At 39.4% G+C, this 17,500-nt stretch overlaps 1 pseudogene; it reads right to left on the bottom strand.

The window, feature by feature from the left end:
- LOC137981548 (dedicator of cytokinesis protein 9-like) overlaps nucleotides 1-17,500 on the bottom strand; it is a 46,566-nt pseudogene that overhangs the window by 21,877 nt on the left and 7,189 nt on the right.

Raw genomic sequence — 17,500 nt, 5'->3', positions numbered from 1 at the left:
TTTGACCGTCAGTGACTTGTGACAAGTACACATGTGATATTCTTTAGCTCTCTTTACAGGGCTAGTGCACATTTGTGTCATTCATATAAAGTAAGCATGATCAAATCAAATCAAAAGACGTTATTTAACGAGGGACACATATTTGCATCTTGTGTACTCTACCATACGGCCCAAGAACTACAAGAGCTCAGTGGACAGAAAGCCCAAATTCAACAACAGTGTTTTCTTTATTTTTATTGCAGCGGAGCTCTACTGTGTCAACACAGAAAACAGAAAACAAGTTAATTGAATTGATTGTTATGGGTACATCGATCTCAGCAATTAAACAAATGAAGCCACTTTGGCAGCTTGCCTTATTAGTCTCGGCATTTTCGGTGAAAGATGCGAAAATACTGTACAAGAATAACTATGCCAGTGTAGAGAAGACACTGACTCGCCTCCTCCCCGAATCATGCTCTCTTTCGCCTCCCCCCACCCCGACCCCGAAAACAAACTTAAATGTAATTGTAAATAAATACATAAAAAGATAAATAGGATTGCAGACGATTTTACGTCTCTTTTCAGTTAAATTTAATACAGCAGAGAAGCTCAACGTTTCGTAAAATGCAGTGTCTGAAAAAGGAAAGGTAAAAACAACAAAAGCATGCGAAAAAAATGTTCACAAGTTTGCATTTCTCAGCTGTATTTAATTAAAAAGCTTAAAAGAGAAACACCTCGAGTTGCAAGCTGTGAAAGTATTGCTTAAAATCCATTGAGCAGGGATAAAGGGGACACTCCCCCCAAAATAATAAAGAAATAATAAAGAAATAATAAAATAACAAACAAAAAAAGTCAGCTAAAAGCAAAGCATAATGTCTTCTAGATTGTAGATCCTGTATGTGGGACCGACCTCCAAAGCAGACTATTCAAACATCACACCAATGACAAAAATCACCTGCCTGCGATTCGGCAAATACAGACAGAGCTTTTTATCAAGATCACCCACGCGCGAATAAATGGATGACAAAGGAGAAAGATCTTTGGTCGCGACAAATGAGTGTGTAATTTCATTCAACAAAGGAGGAATGATTTGGTTCAACAGGTGAAGCCGATTTTAAAGCGAACTAGCAAAAATTCATGCAAAGCGGGAAAAATTGGTTCCTAACCAAAGTCGACTAAATTTTCAATTTGACTTTTTTTATTTCCCTGGGAGGACAAATGAATGCTCTCTAAAAATGCTAACAAAATGTTTCTTGTTCAATTGGTATATAAACAACTCACACAGGTGTTCGCGCTTATTTGCAATTTCGCATTAAGAGTTACATAAATCAAGACTTTTGAGACAAAAACAGGAAAAGCTATAATACAGCCCTTTTAACCCTGGTAATCTGGAAGCAAAACAAGCCTTACAATTTACTTTTGCATTCAACATACTCCCAGCAAAAAATACTAATTACATATGGGAACATATGAAAGGTGAAGAAGTTTGTTGACGGATCACTTCTCTCCCAGAAAAGCAAGATTGTCTTTTTAATTTCTAATTTTTTTCTTTTAATATATGATGACATGAGTACAGTGGTGCAATGCAAGGGATAACGTCTCGATACTGAACTATTCTGTATATGCTCTGCTTCGGTTTGTCTTCGACCGACCCTAGCAAAAACTTGAAATTTAATCTACGTGAAAGTGAAGATTGACTGGAGGAACTTGCTTTTACTAGCCATTTGTTGTCCTTTTTTTCAAAAAAAAAAAAAAAAGTAGCTTATTTATCTACTCCTCTTAATATTTGCTTATGTTGTCTTGCCTTGTTTTACTGGATTTCCGATAAACGACTGCTCATAGTCTCTGATGGTCCATCGAATGAAGCCAAATGTTTAATCTATGAAAACGATTTGCTGCATACGACACGAAGTCGACGATTCAACGTGCGAATTTTAGTTAAATGATTGCTTCGCTCAACATCCACAGCGTAAACTCTTAAAGATCTTTCAAGAGCATTTAAAATAAACGGCTACGAAGGTGTATTGAAACGCCTTCTTTAATTTTCCTTCAAGAAAACCAGAAAAGACTTGAAAAGCCTCTTTAGAAATTCATATTAACCTAGCTAGTCGAAAAAGGCGGCTAAGAAATATCTAAACAAAGGAAACCGAACGACAGAGAACGCTATTATTTACAACATTCCCGAACCTTTACGACAATGAAAGTATTAAAGCAGCAAAAAGCAGCAATGTACACAAAGGATTGATAAGGCCTTTTAGCCGTGATCAGAACCGGAAAAAATGTCTGAATGGCAAACACTGCATAATATAAATGTAACTTAAAAATTACGCTGTGCATTCCACAAACCAGAAGAATATAATACAGGTTCGTTGGACATTCTAAAATAAGCGCAGAATATTGTAAAATCGCACTTACTTGCCAATGGACTCGATCACAACCTTGTGCTCCAGAGAATTCAAAATTACTTCTCATCAGCAGATAAAGAAACGAACAGGCCTATGACGAACAAAGATCCCAGTAGTGAGTATTTCTGAGGGGATGTATGTGTTTTGAAAAAACATATTTGATTGCGCTTAGCTCTGGCATGCATGCATGACATTTACGACAGTTACAAAAATTAACAACACTTAATGATTTCAGGCGTTTTATCTACAATGACTGCTAAAACATCACAAAAACTTAAATTCCAAACGAAAAAAAAACAATAAATCCGTGAATAATAGTCAGATTACGTTTCCTTGCCTTAAACCACGTTGTACGACTTCAACGGTCCGAAAAGATCAAAGAAAAAAAAAGCGATGAAACGTCGCTAAACCCTCAAAGCACCAGTTATGTAGGAAGCGAATATATTACAATGTTATTGCCTAAATGACATCTACCCTTTGAGGGGCATTATTTGTGAAATTATAGCTTGCTTAGAAAGGCTTTCATTGGTTGCTCACAGAAAAAATAAGGTGATGGAAAGTGACAAGTGTACAGCTCTTAAAATCTGAACACACCTGGTTCCGCAGACTTTTTAATTTCGAGTTGCAGCAACTCAGGATCTATTAAACGGAGAGAAAGACAGAAGCAATAAATACGAGGTCGATTAAGTCTAGACCATCACAAACCAGAACGAGAGCGGATGTATCGCTGTTTACATGAGAGATGCCCATTTCCGAACTTAAGCCATTCAGTCCATAAGTCGCTTATATCAGGAGCAAATGAAATGTGCCAATTTTCAGGAGTGTTGCATTGAAAAAGAAGAAAATAAACAAGGAATGGAAAGCTAAAACTCCGGCAGTGCTCACAGTAAAAGATTTCAAATACAATACATAAAAATAGAATTACTGTGCAGAGTACATTTAACAATTATTCCACCAGCGCGTGCTCGACATCAGACAATAGAGGAAGCGATTAGTGGTCCATTTGATTAAGAGCATCGGCAAATCCTTATTTCTAAAGGTAAAGTGTTGTTTCCGATAAAAAGTTAATCAGATATTTCAAACAATTAGATGCACGCTAAATTTAATAAGCGAATAAGCTTCATGAAGTGTCCCCCTGCATAACATCACTCAAGTCTACGAACAACCCCTCCTGTAAAAACTACCTGTGACGGAAACCAGTATTAACGTTACCACTACTGGCCCGTTTGCGGATTCGAACCAATCACCTGGCAGTATGACCACTTCTGATAAAAGTCCTCACACAGAAGTCAAAAGTGCAATAGACAATCTACTCGCGCCCAAGATTATGGACACCACGTGGAAGGCGCAAACCCGGTAGACCGAAGACCACTTGGCGGAGAAACATCATCTCTCAGCTTAAACAACTAGATATCACCTGGGGCGAAGCGCAACACCTTGCACACAACCGACAAAAGTGGAGGCGATTGATACTGGCCTTATGTCCCAGCGGGGACGAAGAGGCCTAACTAACTAAGTCTACGAATACAGACAATTAACATAAAATAGTGTCCCTATACTCTGCTCACGAAGGAGAGATTAACAGCTGCATTTAACCCAAACTAAATGTAACGCTAACCGAAATACTTCCCTCATTGTTTGAAACAAGTAGCAAAATGGCTTGGACTCACGTTAACAGGACTTGACGAGTTAGGGGATATTTACATGACACCGGCATGAATTCGTATCGGCCTTCATACACTTCTTCTTATGCGTTTACATGAGACCGACCTGACCTCGTCTCGGTTGCGGTCTGAGTTCGTACCGATCTCATATAAATTACAACAAATCTCAGACGGGGTCGAGGAATTTCAAGCCATGTATGCTTTCGGGTCCGCCATATATATATTTATTAGACAAAAGATATCACTTTGTCCCGAAACCAGGCACCAAGCATTTCGTCCCGGTTTCATGTAAACCGCTGCAAAAATTTCATACCGGTCTGAGTTCGTTCGGTCTCATGTAAATAACACCTTAGATACTACATGAGAATTGGTCGCGGCTCTAATTGCGTGCATTTCTGGACATTTAATGTGACTTTTCCCTGGTGGAACATCTACGCCAATCCACTTGGTGTCAGAAAAAAGCTAATTCTGACGAGTTTAGACTGGACTATTTTCAAGGAGCAAGGAGTTTATCGAACAAAACTCTGAAAAGAGTGTTATCTCTAGCCTGCTTCAATTAACTTCTTATACTAAAAAAAGATAAAAATACAAATGAAGTTGTGGGCTTCTTCAAGTTCAAGAAGTTTTTGCTTGGCAGAGAATGGAGGGAGGGGAGCGAAAGGAGGGGGGGTGGGGAGAGGAAGGGGGTTATAACCGAAAAGAAAAGAAACCCAAACAGACGAAGTCGGCAAAAACCGTGCAGTTGAGCCATACATGTTCAACGGCTTGGAGTGGGCTTATCGCTTATCGTCAAAGAAACTTCTGGCTGAACTTCTGTTTACAGGAAGATGGGCTAAAGAGCAAGAAAATCCAGAAAGCTCCTAGCCAGAGTGACAAAATTCCGTGCCTCCCTGAACAGGGAATATTCTTCTTTTTTTCAAAATAAAGGAAAATTCTACGTACCTCGCGACAAAGATCCCCACAGTAACTCGCACTTCCCCTGTATAAAGCGGCTGGAAACTGTGGGTAAGGTAATGAAAGAGTGATGGAGAATGTCAAAGACAGAAATATCACAAAGAGAAGGCAAATCCCCATTATCGAGCAGGCGGCTCCGCTTATTTCCCTTCCGTTAATAGTCAAGCAACCGCAACTTTCACTGCAATTCCGAGGTATCTGACCTACAAGCACTACGCGCCGAACTTTGAATGCACTTTGGCTTCCATCAATCAAATTTCCGAACATAGCCTCGAAGATCGACTCCGCCTTCGGAAAGTGAACTGGATTTTTTGTTTAGTTCACAGCTCCAATACCATTATGATATCTTTTTAGAGGTTCTTCAGTAAGAAGATTGGTACAGATTCCGTCACTTTCATCGGCGTCAAGTTCGAATGTACGAATGAACCGTGGGAAAGATGCTGATTGGTAGGTTACGTCACGCATCAATTGATTTCGGCGTCAACTCTCGGCTTGGCGTCGGAAGTTTGATTGATGGAAGCCAAACCGAAGTTTGGCCGTGCCATCCCGAAGAATTATGAAAATTGCAGTGGGTCTTTTTTCCTCTCCGTTACTTCTCCTTAAGTATATTTTCTTGGCAGACCTGTTTTGTTACACACCCAGAACGAGTAAAAGATAATAACAGAGATGCAGACACAATAATCGTGTTTTTCCCCCTCCCACAATGCTGATGCTAACACATTGCAACCACCTTGACGATCCTTGATGGTCGGAAGAAATTTGAGTGCAGCTTTAAAGGTAAACTTTACGGCTAAAATGAATACATGGGTGAAAGTGACTTGAAAGTGATTCAATGGCGACGTTCCACTCCACCGCTTCCTGTTAAGATTGCACCAAATTGCCCGCAAATTGGCAAGCTAATTCGAGAAGGCTGAAAATCACACGTACTGCGCTGCGACAAACCGAACTAACGAGAAATCGTCACAATTATTCCAGATGGCGTCTCCGCGAAATTTTGAAAACAGAAATACGGTAAGCGATTATGATATTTATTTACTTGGTTACAAATGCATTCTTGGAAAAAAAAGGGTAAATAAATTTGATTGTAAACATTATTTAAAGAGGTTTGAAGGCACTTTTTGACTGGTTCCATGTAATATTAATCACACCTGGAAAATAATGAAAGATTTGATCTTCAACCAATAAATGTGATCATTGAAAGTGTGGCCGTTCTTTTGTTTTCCAGCCGCTTATTATGCAACTGAGAGGGGATATTTTTTCAAGGATACCCTAGCAACTAACACTGGGTTCATATCGTTCTAATGGAAATACAAATGATCAAAAGTTGGAGTTCTATAACCATCACATAAGACTTACAATGAGCCACGATTTCAACAAATGGTTATGTACAGAGAGAAATGAAACTAGACAGGACTGAAACTACCACGCAACCTTGATCGGCACTTGGCCACGCTACTTATAACAGTGTATACTGACCTTGTTGATGTAAGATCTCAAGCTTGCAAATACATGTCTCATCATGAATTCTGATTGGGGAATCTGAAGGAAGCTCAACAGTACACTAAACACCTGATAAGGAATAATAATAATAATAATAATAATAATAATAATAATAATAATAATAATAATAATAATAATACATGAGAAATGAAATGATGGTAGAACCAACTGGGATCTCGGAAAAAATCCGAGCCCCAGATGGGATTCGAACCCACGACCCTCCGTGATCTAGTCGGATGCTCTAACCACTGAGCTACTGGAGACTCTGTGGTGAGCAAGGGTGAAATGTGGGTATTGACCCGAGCTGCATCACGCAGCTACAGAGTCAAATGACTGACAGCATAGCTCATAACTGCATCGCGCAGTCACCTTAAAGCATATCTGAGATGCGGTTGGCCGCATCTCAGATACGGCTCAGATGCAGTTGGCCGCATCTCAGATATGCTTTAAGGTGACTGTGCGATGCAGTTATGAGCTATGCTGTCAGTCATTTGACTCTGTAGCTGCGTGATGCAGCCCGAGTCAATACCCACATTTCACCCTTGCTCGCCATAGAGTCTCCAGTAGCTCAGTGGTTAGAGCATCCGACTAGATCACGGAGGGTCGTGGGCTCGAATCCCATCTGGGGCTCGGATTTTTTCCGAGATCCCAGTTGGCTCTACCATCATTTCATTTCTCATGTGTTTGTATCATTCTCACAATAATAATAATAATAATAATAATAATAATGATAATGATAATGATAATGATAATGATAATGATAATGATAATGATAATGATAATGATAATGATAATGATAATGATAATGATAATGATAATGATAATAATAATAATAATAATAATAATTTTTAAGAAGCAATTCATTCCGGGATCTTTAACCCAACCAAAACACAAGCCACCCGAATTTCCAACGTAACTATACTCAAATTTGAAAGATTTTCCAGGCGAAGAGAATGAAATTGTCAAGTTTCCACAACTTTCCAGGTTTCCCATAATCACAAACAACCCAGCACTATGGGCATTACATGATTTTATGAAAGATTTCAGGAGACGATTCAGGGGAACGAGTTAGTAACTAAACATACCTTCTTCATCAAAATATTGTCACCCTCATCTTGCTCCAGCTGGAACTAAAGCAGACAACAAGGCCGTCAATTTATGTATTCTTGGCTAGCACTCACGTGATTAGCAGGCCATGTGGTGTACAAAACAAATGCAAAATGTCGCTCGCGTTTTGCATAATACTAATGTTCAGTACACAAACATGGCCATAAGTTACAAAATGCATGAAAAAGTTCATGCGATTTTTCCATCGCTTTTTTTCCATAGCAACTTCCACTCTATAACCTATTTATGCAGCAAGGTTCCCATAAGGGTCTCACCCAAGGTTTATTTTTTGGCGAGCGAAGCGACATCCCAGTGGATAGCTTAATAAATATTAACAAATATTAATAAAGCCAATCAAATGCTTAATGAATCTTGCAGCCCAAGGATGGGCTTACTCAGTAGCAGGTTATGAACTGTAAAATTGGGGATTGGTGTTTACGGGATACAAATGATGCATATAATACTACCCAAATAAACAAAGCGGGGTGTGAAACCTGGGACTGCCGGGTTCCACGTCCTGAACACTCGAATCAGTTGGTCACGTTGCCTTGGCAGTAAGGAACTTAAGCAGGAGACGTCTTTAAGCCACAGATAGACACCGGAAGTAACCATTTCTGTGCCTATCAGTTTTTTCAACTAATCATCTCTAATACAGAAAAACATACTTAGCAATATAAAAGTGGTAGAGTCAAGACAAAAATTAATAATGAGAAAGGGGCTTACCGTTTTAAGCCCCCAAATACGACTGACATTCGTTCTTTCACTTACCTTAAAATGACCGCAAAAGAGTTCAATCGTATCTAAAACAATCAGACCAACTTCGTTCGCCAGATTACCCTCCAACAGGACTCTAGTTTGAATGTCCATATTCAAGCCTAAAGAGGACAAAGAAGCTAAGTGTGTTACCCAGAGAAAGAATGCTATGATTTAAAATAAGTCGATTCAGCATAACTACAAATTTTATTCATCAGGAAATCGTCAGAGCCTAAAAATCTTCCAAGGTGTTTGAATCTTGCGGATCGAGTTCCCCATTCACATGTTATGTAATGTTGCGTTATAATCTTTCTATATTAGGTAGACTCGAAAGCCTTGTTGGAGAGCACAACGTTTTGCGCAACTGTGGCGAGTTGCACTTGTCACGTTTAATTTGATTGGTTACATAACTCATTCTACAATAATAAAACAATAACTAGCGATCCAGAATCCGATGCAAGATGGTACCTGTGTCCCCGTTCCTCGTGATTCCCTTTCTCGCCAACAGCTTTGTGAGTTACACTTCTGGTGCCCGTTGCTCAAAGCCTGGTTAGCGCTAACTGTTGCTTAAGAGGTATCAAAACCTATAGGTTTCCATGGGGTTTAACGCTGATGAGCGCTAACATAGTAACCCTGGCCTGATGGCTACAAACGTTAAGGAAAAGACCGATAGAAAGAAAGAAACCTAACGGTTGCCAACCACCAGTAGTAATTCATTTCCAAACGAAGTTTTCAAGCGTTTGTGCCTAGCGGTTGTCATCTGGATTACTCTAGGATTTTTTCGTGTTGTGAACTGGCTTCCCGTTCTTAAGAGAAATTCAAACGAGCCCAAATTATTCTATAAACTAGGCTACTCAGTTCTCAATAAAAAAAAAAAAAAACAGAAACCAAACAAACAAAAGATTGCCTAAAGTCATGAGCTCTGTCTGAGGACAAGAAACCGAGAAAATACGGTGGCATTCAAACCTGACGTTTGCGGATCACCTACGAAGTGGCCCGTGATATAAAATACCTCATAGCACCTAGTTTTTACCTCCTCTGCTTGCCGCTCTCAAGTGACGGGTCTTCCCCTGGTTGGACACACCCCCTTGGTATTTCTGTTCAAGGAATTGTTTGGTTGTTTCGCTGTTTGTGCTGTAACACAGTGTTTAACAGGGCTCGAAATTGCGACCAATATAGTCGCATTTGCGAATCTTTAAGTCTGCTGATGATCTGTGGAACTAAAGGTTGCAGGAAATTCTCTAAACAGCGATTATAGCTAGTAGGAAACCAGCGTTCTCGCTTTATTCGCTGCAATCCAAATGTTCAAAATTAATGTAAGGATTGGAACTGTAAAAATAATTGTGGATGAATTACCTTGAATTTCCAAACCAATACGAGACTAACATTAGTCAGATTCCGAGTGAAGTTATTCTCCAAACGTTTTGTTGTTGTAAGGCAGCTTCAGCCATTATGAAAGTTCATCGTATGCATTCATTTCAGAACCAACGATTTTAGAGCAAACGAGAGACTGTTCGCAGTCTAGTGACAATTGTGTATCCTGTATACTGCCATTTGAAAACGGTGACATACCGCTAATGTTACGTTTTACGTGTTACGTGCCGGCACTAGGATAAAATACCGTGCATACATGTAACTTCAAAACATTTTGCAGGTTTAACTTTTGCCCGTAAACGTTCACGAAGCGGTTGAATCACCTTTCGTTTTCATTGTATGTAGCGTGCAACTGAAAACATTGATTTGCGAAGACATTTTACGTGAAAAAATCCTCAACCAGTGGTCTGCATAACAATCATAAATCCAAAACATTGTCTTACCGCAGGTGATCCTTTTGAGTAAATCGTGGAGGGGCAACTCACCTTTAGTTTGTCCGAATGAACAAGCGTCTGTGCCATGCTCTTCACGATAATCTCGAAGAAAAACCATGAAAGCTAAAAGTAAAACAATGAAGTACAAGTTACCTTTTTCAATCACCAAACCGCTGAATTGCTCTTAATTTGTCGGCCAAAAAAAAAGAAAAAAAGAAAAGAAACCTCTCCAAAGAATAACTCCAGCCAAATCACTACCAGAAAAAAATAGAAGCTCAATCCAGCAATTCCCCTTTTCATAAAAATACCTTAAATGTTGGTCGAAAATACACGGCTTGACTTTTCCTGGACTCGCAATTACGATTTTGGAAAAATTTGTCTGGTCAAAGATGGTGGACCAATGCTACGAAAGCGCACGGTCTACAGTTGAAGTACCGTTGAGGCGTGGATTTTGTTCTGCTTTGTTTTGTTTTTTGTTTTTTCGTTTCCAGCTTCCTTTGCTGTCTACACTGTCATAATAACTTTCAAAAAAGAAACGACAGTTTTCAATTTACAAAACATGTTTCGACATACTCATGTCATCTTCAGTTGCAAATGAGCTTTTTAACGGTTGTACATTTGAATTTATGTTAAAATGCCATTTTCATGACACCCTATATACAATGCTGTTCAAAGACGTTCGCGCCAATCGTTTCTGCACATCTCTACCACACAGGCAAAAAGTATTGCGACCTTACAAATGTCCAACATTGAGCAAGCGCGAACAGAGTAAAGGTGGCTCAAAGCAGTTTCAAAACTTGAAAGAAACGTTCTTGTTACATGGATTGACACTACAACACTTTATCACTTAACAGCAGTGCTTTGGTACCATATCAAATACCAATTATTGGTGAAAAAAGATTCAGTCACTTTGTAACGTAAAAAGTTACCGTGGCAACAGGAAAGCCCTGCACAAAAGAAACCCCATATTGTGGCTTTAGCTGCTCATATCTCAAAAACGAACTCGGTGACCCCCATTTTTTATTTCTGAAATGTAACCAGCAATCCAGTTTCAAAATTATTGAAATCTGTAGCTCTAAATCCACTCCACGAAAAATTCAAGTGTGAAAGGATTGTGGCACGCACATATTTAAGTGAGAACAAAATTATGATGTTGCCCTTCCGAACAAGACATTTCTTGAACTTCCCCGATGGACTAGCTAGTAGAGCACTGTATGACTAGACCATAATAATATATTCCCTCGCATTACCCTCCATTGCAAGCTACTTCCAGTCCAATACTGAGAATACAAATATGGTCTGTTACAGCAGGATATCGCAAGTCCAACTTTAACCTGGGTCTTGCACCACAAGACCCTCCTTACGCCTTTTGTTTTATAAAAAAAAACTATGGGAGGTTAAAGACATTTAGCAAGACACTGTGACTGCGGAACGGTTCTATGGTTTTATGTTATTACAAGTCCCTGACCTAACCACTGGAGCTCGACCAACAATCATGGCCAAAATTCTTTCAGACAACTTCAATAATGAACGCAAATCCCCTTCAATTAACGGAGTACATTATATCATTTATGGCCATTCTCTTCATAGCGGCCTTTTAGGTACCAAACCTCCCTCTCCCCCCCCCCCCCCCCTTCCTCCCTGCAACCTTAACCCATACCTTAAGCAATGTTGAAGCCAATTGCAGCTTTTCTGAGTGTTTCCGGAATTTAACATTGTAAGGGGGCAAGGGGGAGGGAAACGTTATCCCATGCGATGTCTTTCAAAATTGACTTCATTGTCCCAACAATGTTGTCCAGGATTGTAGAAAAGGACCATGTATATTAGCCATTATATTAGCCTTTTTTAAATCTACCTCTCGCTATTCCCTAAATGCGTGAAACCAATACATCCCTGCCAGCGATTTTAGGGACCTTACGATAGGACGACGACAACGGCTACCAAAACTCCACAAAACAATGGACTTAATGAACAAAGACAAACGCTCTACACGCCCTGCACGTGCGTTTTGCATTTTGGTAGATTTCTTTGCCATCCTCGTCCTGACAACGACGCGAATTCACTAATTTTAAAGTGGTACTAAAACCAAAAAAAAAAATTGTTTTTCCTTTGAATTTCAAAACTATGTTAACTAAACACTAACTCACCCAAGTTTTAAGTTCTCATTTTAAAAAGACACCTGTTTATTTTAGCTGGAATTTTCCTATTTATTGGTCCGCCATTACTAACTTTAAAATCTTGAGAGAGCTGGGTCGAGGAGAAAATGACGTCAAACACTCACTAGTTTAAGAATGCAATGCGTGTGTACGCGGCCTAATTAATATGCAGCACGGGAGTTTCGGGCATTCAGACTTTTCAACCCGTGTTTTGCATATATAATAAATTGCGTTTACAAGCTAGTGAGTAAATGACGTCATTTTCTCTAGATCCAACCCTCTGAGGTCCAATCGGCCAGTTTTGAACGTGAGTAATGGCGGACCATGAAATCCAAAACTTACACTCAAAATAAACAGCCTTTGGATAAAACTCAAAGCTCAAAATTTTGCCAGTTAGGTGTTAAGCGAACACGCTTTCAAAATCTGAAGAGAAAAAGTAAATGATTTTTTGATCATAGTACCACTTTAAGGTCGTGTAGAGAACGTGTGAACCTGACGAAATATTTTTTTTATTTTTGTTCCCAAATAACACCGTTCATGCCAACTTTATTCCCGCAATGTTGATAAACATTCTCCATTCCGAACGACTTGGAGTTATCACGAAATTACTGCAGTTACGGGAAATAATAATTATTTTTAGACAACGTTCTCGTTGGCGTCGTCATCCATGCGTAAGGTCCCTTTTGTCGCATACCTGACGACGTTTAGGGACAAGTCTTCATTTTCAGTGACAACCAGGATGTGAAAAAGTTGATTGAGTATAACAGGCAGGAATCTTGGGACTGTATAATGACGTTTACTGAATTCAGGACCTGTGTAGGGAATAAAAAGACAAGTTAAATACGCTTTATGTTGTGAGGCAGTATACATATATCTTGTTAGATGTCTTGGTGTGTAGTATTGCTGAGTATCTTTACGAGTTGTGCTGTAGAAATATTCAGCGATACTACACACCAAAACATCTAATAAGCTATTAATTATCCCACTTTTTTTAAAACTAAATTCTTAGCAAGTGAATTGCAAACAACCGAGAACGTGTGACAGATTTGTGTATGACATGCGCCGGGGCATCGTCAGCACCTCAACGAGTCAAACAGGTTTTTCGCCATGCAAATATCGCGCGTTTTCTGTACAATAGGGAGCTTTAGCAACGACGACGGCAACGGCAACGAGAACGTCATCTCAAAACATAAATTCCCATTATTGTAATCACTTCGAGACTATTCCAAGCTTTTTAACATGACAATGGTTTGGCAGTCCCTCAAGAATGAAACCGATATGAGTCAAGCTTATTTTAGAGGAGAAAATGAAAATTTATCCTCACAAGTGCTGACGTCCTCCATAAAACCTCAAATTTGGCTATTTCACGTTGTTGTTTTGCTGACGACGGCAACCAAATGGACAAAAATGAAAAACGCACGTGCAGAGCGTGCAAAGCTATTGTTTTTGCCTACTACATGTAAATATGCAAATTTGTGACGTTCTCGTTGCCGTTGCTAAAGCTCCCTAATAACTACTACAGATGGATCATAAAGTTGGATAATAATAACACTTATTTATATACTTTTACTTCGTTAAGATTGAGGGAAACAAACAATACAAGTTGAAACCGTCAGCATTCAGGTTTTCCTTGAAACAAAGAGTGGTGTTTTCCAGATGAGGAGAACATAAAATTCTTCCTCATGGCATAAAATTCTTCCTCATGGCATCCAAAACGACAATAAAGAGTGAACGAAGAACTGGAGCACAGAACATGGAGCGTCCATGTGTGATGTTTCGGCCAACAAACACAGGAGTAGACGAAATGGGGATGGCTGCTCTTAAGAGTTCTTTCCTATAGAGTTATGGTGTGGAGTTACAGTTAAAGCTACCTGAACCCTGGAAATAAATCTTGAAAGGCCAAAATGGAATTTAGTCTATGCACTCTTTTTAAAATGGCTGGCTTTAGAAAGGCTGAATTTAACTAACTCTATGTCGTAACTCTTTAAAAATGAACATTTCCTTTGGAATTTAACTTGAAACACAATCCTGATACATGTGTGTTGTTCTTTTTTTCATCCTCTGCACAACGTGGCTAGTCAATTGGATATACGTTCTCACCTGATATTATATCAAAATGAAAAGCGCCTGTGGGAAAGGATAATGTGTAAACCTTCAAACATCTATAGTTGCATTTGAAAAACTGTAGGCGCATGACTTTGTAGAGCCCACATACCAGCGGGACGCATTGTCCAAAAGGACCTACATAAACGGCCCAACTCCCCACGCGTTCTTGCCACTCGATGACTACACTGGCATCCGTCCAGTATTACGGACCGAAAGTGACAGGTTCGAATCCTGGCCTGGGACTCCGATGTTTCAGTTGTCCTCTCATCCGTCGCCAAGCAACAAGTTTCACAGTCTCCTATATTGCTGTGTTAGTCTACAGCGAAGTTGCATAGAATATGGCTGCGTCACTACGTTTATTTAATGAATTAAAAAGCTTTTTGTTTCCAAAATGGAATCTTCCACCCATCTAAAATTTGGACAACTTTAAATACCCGGGAACCATTTCAGAAACGGGAGATAGTTTGCACTTGACTGCACGAAACTGGTTACAAGGGCCATCTTTCAGTTTCTTCCCAGAGTGCAGTTAGGAGACTGCTAGCCGCTTGAGGTTAACGGCAAAAATGCATCCGCTCGGTCTCAATTTAAAGAAAATAAACAGTTTTTATTTGTATTTTCTTTAACAACCTATTCTCCGTTTACTTGCTCCAGAGAGATGTAGGCCGACTAAAAATCGTGTCTGCTCCGACTTCCAGACAAGGGCCATGCACATACGTGTCTCCTCAGTCTGCTTCACTGGCTACAGACTGTACCCTCAACAATTTCACCATTTCTATATCCGTGGATTGAGAACCGTCGGAAATGTCGGAAAAAGGTTGTCGACTATAAGAAAGGCTTGGTGACCATAGACGCATATTTCATGTTCTTTGTAGCCATCAATGAGATGGCCAGATCTTGGTCGAGTGTATATGTACAGCTGTATCTACAAATTTGGACACTCACAAGACACAGGAAAGGAACAGACAATTTGAAACAGTTGGATATTGGCCTCGCTATTTGGGAAACATTGTCTGCTCTAGATACTCTGTAAATGAATTAGCGTCACAGTGTATACTCAGTAAGAAACTGAATTTTATGAATATAAAACTGATTCAGTGTCAAGCAAATCTGATAACAGTTACCACAATTTTCTATGAGACGTTTTTAAGTTTGGTAATTTAACAATCCCTTAGCGTGTTCTAAACTGCATAATGTACAAAATAAGACATAAAAGAGAGCATAAAATACATTGTCAATTAAAAACAGATATACGATCTGCAAATTCAAAACTTACCTCTGTGTTGACAGTGGAAACAAGCTTGGTGCAGACTTTGAATTCAAAGGCTTTTCTGTCTACCCATTTTAATTCAGGGCCAGTGGTCTGGAGAAAATAGAACAAATGGTTTTTTTTTTTGCAATAAATGGAAAAGCAAACAACCTCAGGAAACAGTCCCGCCCCACAGCTTAATGCAACCAGAAGTAAAAGATTACACACGTCATTCGATATGCATCTTGTTTCTCTGACGTGCACTCCTTTGCCTCAATGAAGCTCTAGCTCTAGCTCGAGTGTCCGGTTGAGAAGTGGAGGCAAAATGCGATTTTTACATCATAAATCACTATTGCTAATTATTCATTTATTATCATCACTAAGGATAACTTAATTGGTCCTGAGAGCGTTTATTGCTGGACAATAAGTTTGCAGGTTTCCGCCTCTCGAAAAACCCAGCGATCTTAATTAAAGTTTTGCCTTCAAAAACGTGAAATGCAAAAGTACACATAAAACAACGCTGGTTTTTTTAAATTTTACTATCAGGAACTTGAAATATATCAAGTATTATCATCAACTGGAAACTCGGAAAAATCCGAGCCCCAGATGGGGTTTGAACCTAAGACCTTAGGTGATCTAGTACGGATGCTCTAACCACTGAGCAACTGGAGACTCTGTGGTGAGCAAGGGTGAAATGTGGGTATAGACTACGACGGCATCACACGGTCAGATAGTCTAATTTTGGCGATAACACCTCGCTAGCTGTATCACGCGGTCACATTAAGGCATATCAGAGATGCAACCAACCAACCACCCAAGCGAGTAATGTGATACATGAAAGATATTAAGCATTAGTATATACTAAAACAGTGGATAGCGTTGAACGCGCGTGCTAATTGGCTACTCAAACTCCGGAAATCATTTGCTGTTCACCTCAGAGTAATTCGCGCGGAATTTGCGGTCAACAATGTTGTAATCTTTCCAGGAAAAAATCACTTAAAATCATCCTTTTTTGTGCTATATTATCTCACTGCTTTAGTACATACTAAAACAATTATTCACCTCAGTGTCGGTGGCTAGTGGTGGATATCCGGATATCCTTTGCTATTCACCTACGAGCAATTCGCGTGGAATTTGCGGCGGAAAATGTTGTAATCTTTGCAGGAATAAACCAGTTAAAATCATTTGTTTGTGCTATATTATCTCACTAAAACAATTATTTACCTCAGTGTCGATGGCTATATATCCACCACTAGCGACCTCCACGTCGGTGAATAGTTGTTAATTATCATCAAATGGGAACTCGGAAAAAAACCCGAGCCCCAGATGGGGCTCGAGAGTTCCCATTTGATGATAATGCTTAATATCTTTCATGTATCACATCACCAGGAACTTCATGCTTGTAAGGAGTGTAAAGCAAAATAGTTACAGTGTGTAGAAACTGAGGCGGCTTTCTTCAAACTAACCTCAAATAAAACAGCTTATATAGGCTATTCTTGAAAATTCTTACCATTTTCAATCCACCATAATAGGCAGACAAATAGCCACGAGGTGTTGGCTGCCCTACAAGGAGATTGCTTTCCTCTGTTTTGACTGTGAAGCAAGAACGATTACAAGTAACACTCGAGGCACAGCACAAACAAAACATTTCTAAAGTTTGGATAAATTTAAGGACGGTGCCTACTATTGTTATTGTGCACACTTTTTGCGCATCTCAAAATACATGTACTCGAGTTTCCTATCGGTGATGCTTACTAATACAGTGATATTTTTGCGCAGTTTAAAAGAAATTTTGTTTTTGGATTTCAGTAACATTTGTTAA

The sequence above is a fragment of the Montipora foliosa genome, chromosome 13 (genome assembly GCF_036669935.1).
Source record: "Montipora foliosa isolate CH-2021 chromosome 13, ASM3666993v2, whole genome shotgun sequence".
In the NCBI taxonomy this organism is placed as follows: Eukaryota; Metazoa; Cnidaria; class Anthozoa; order Scleractinia; family Acroporidae; genus Montipora; species Montipora foliosa.
The sequence above is the reverse complement of the archived record's forward strand: the minus strand, read 5'-3'. Positions and strand labels throughout refer to the sequence as shown.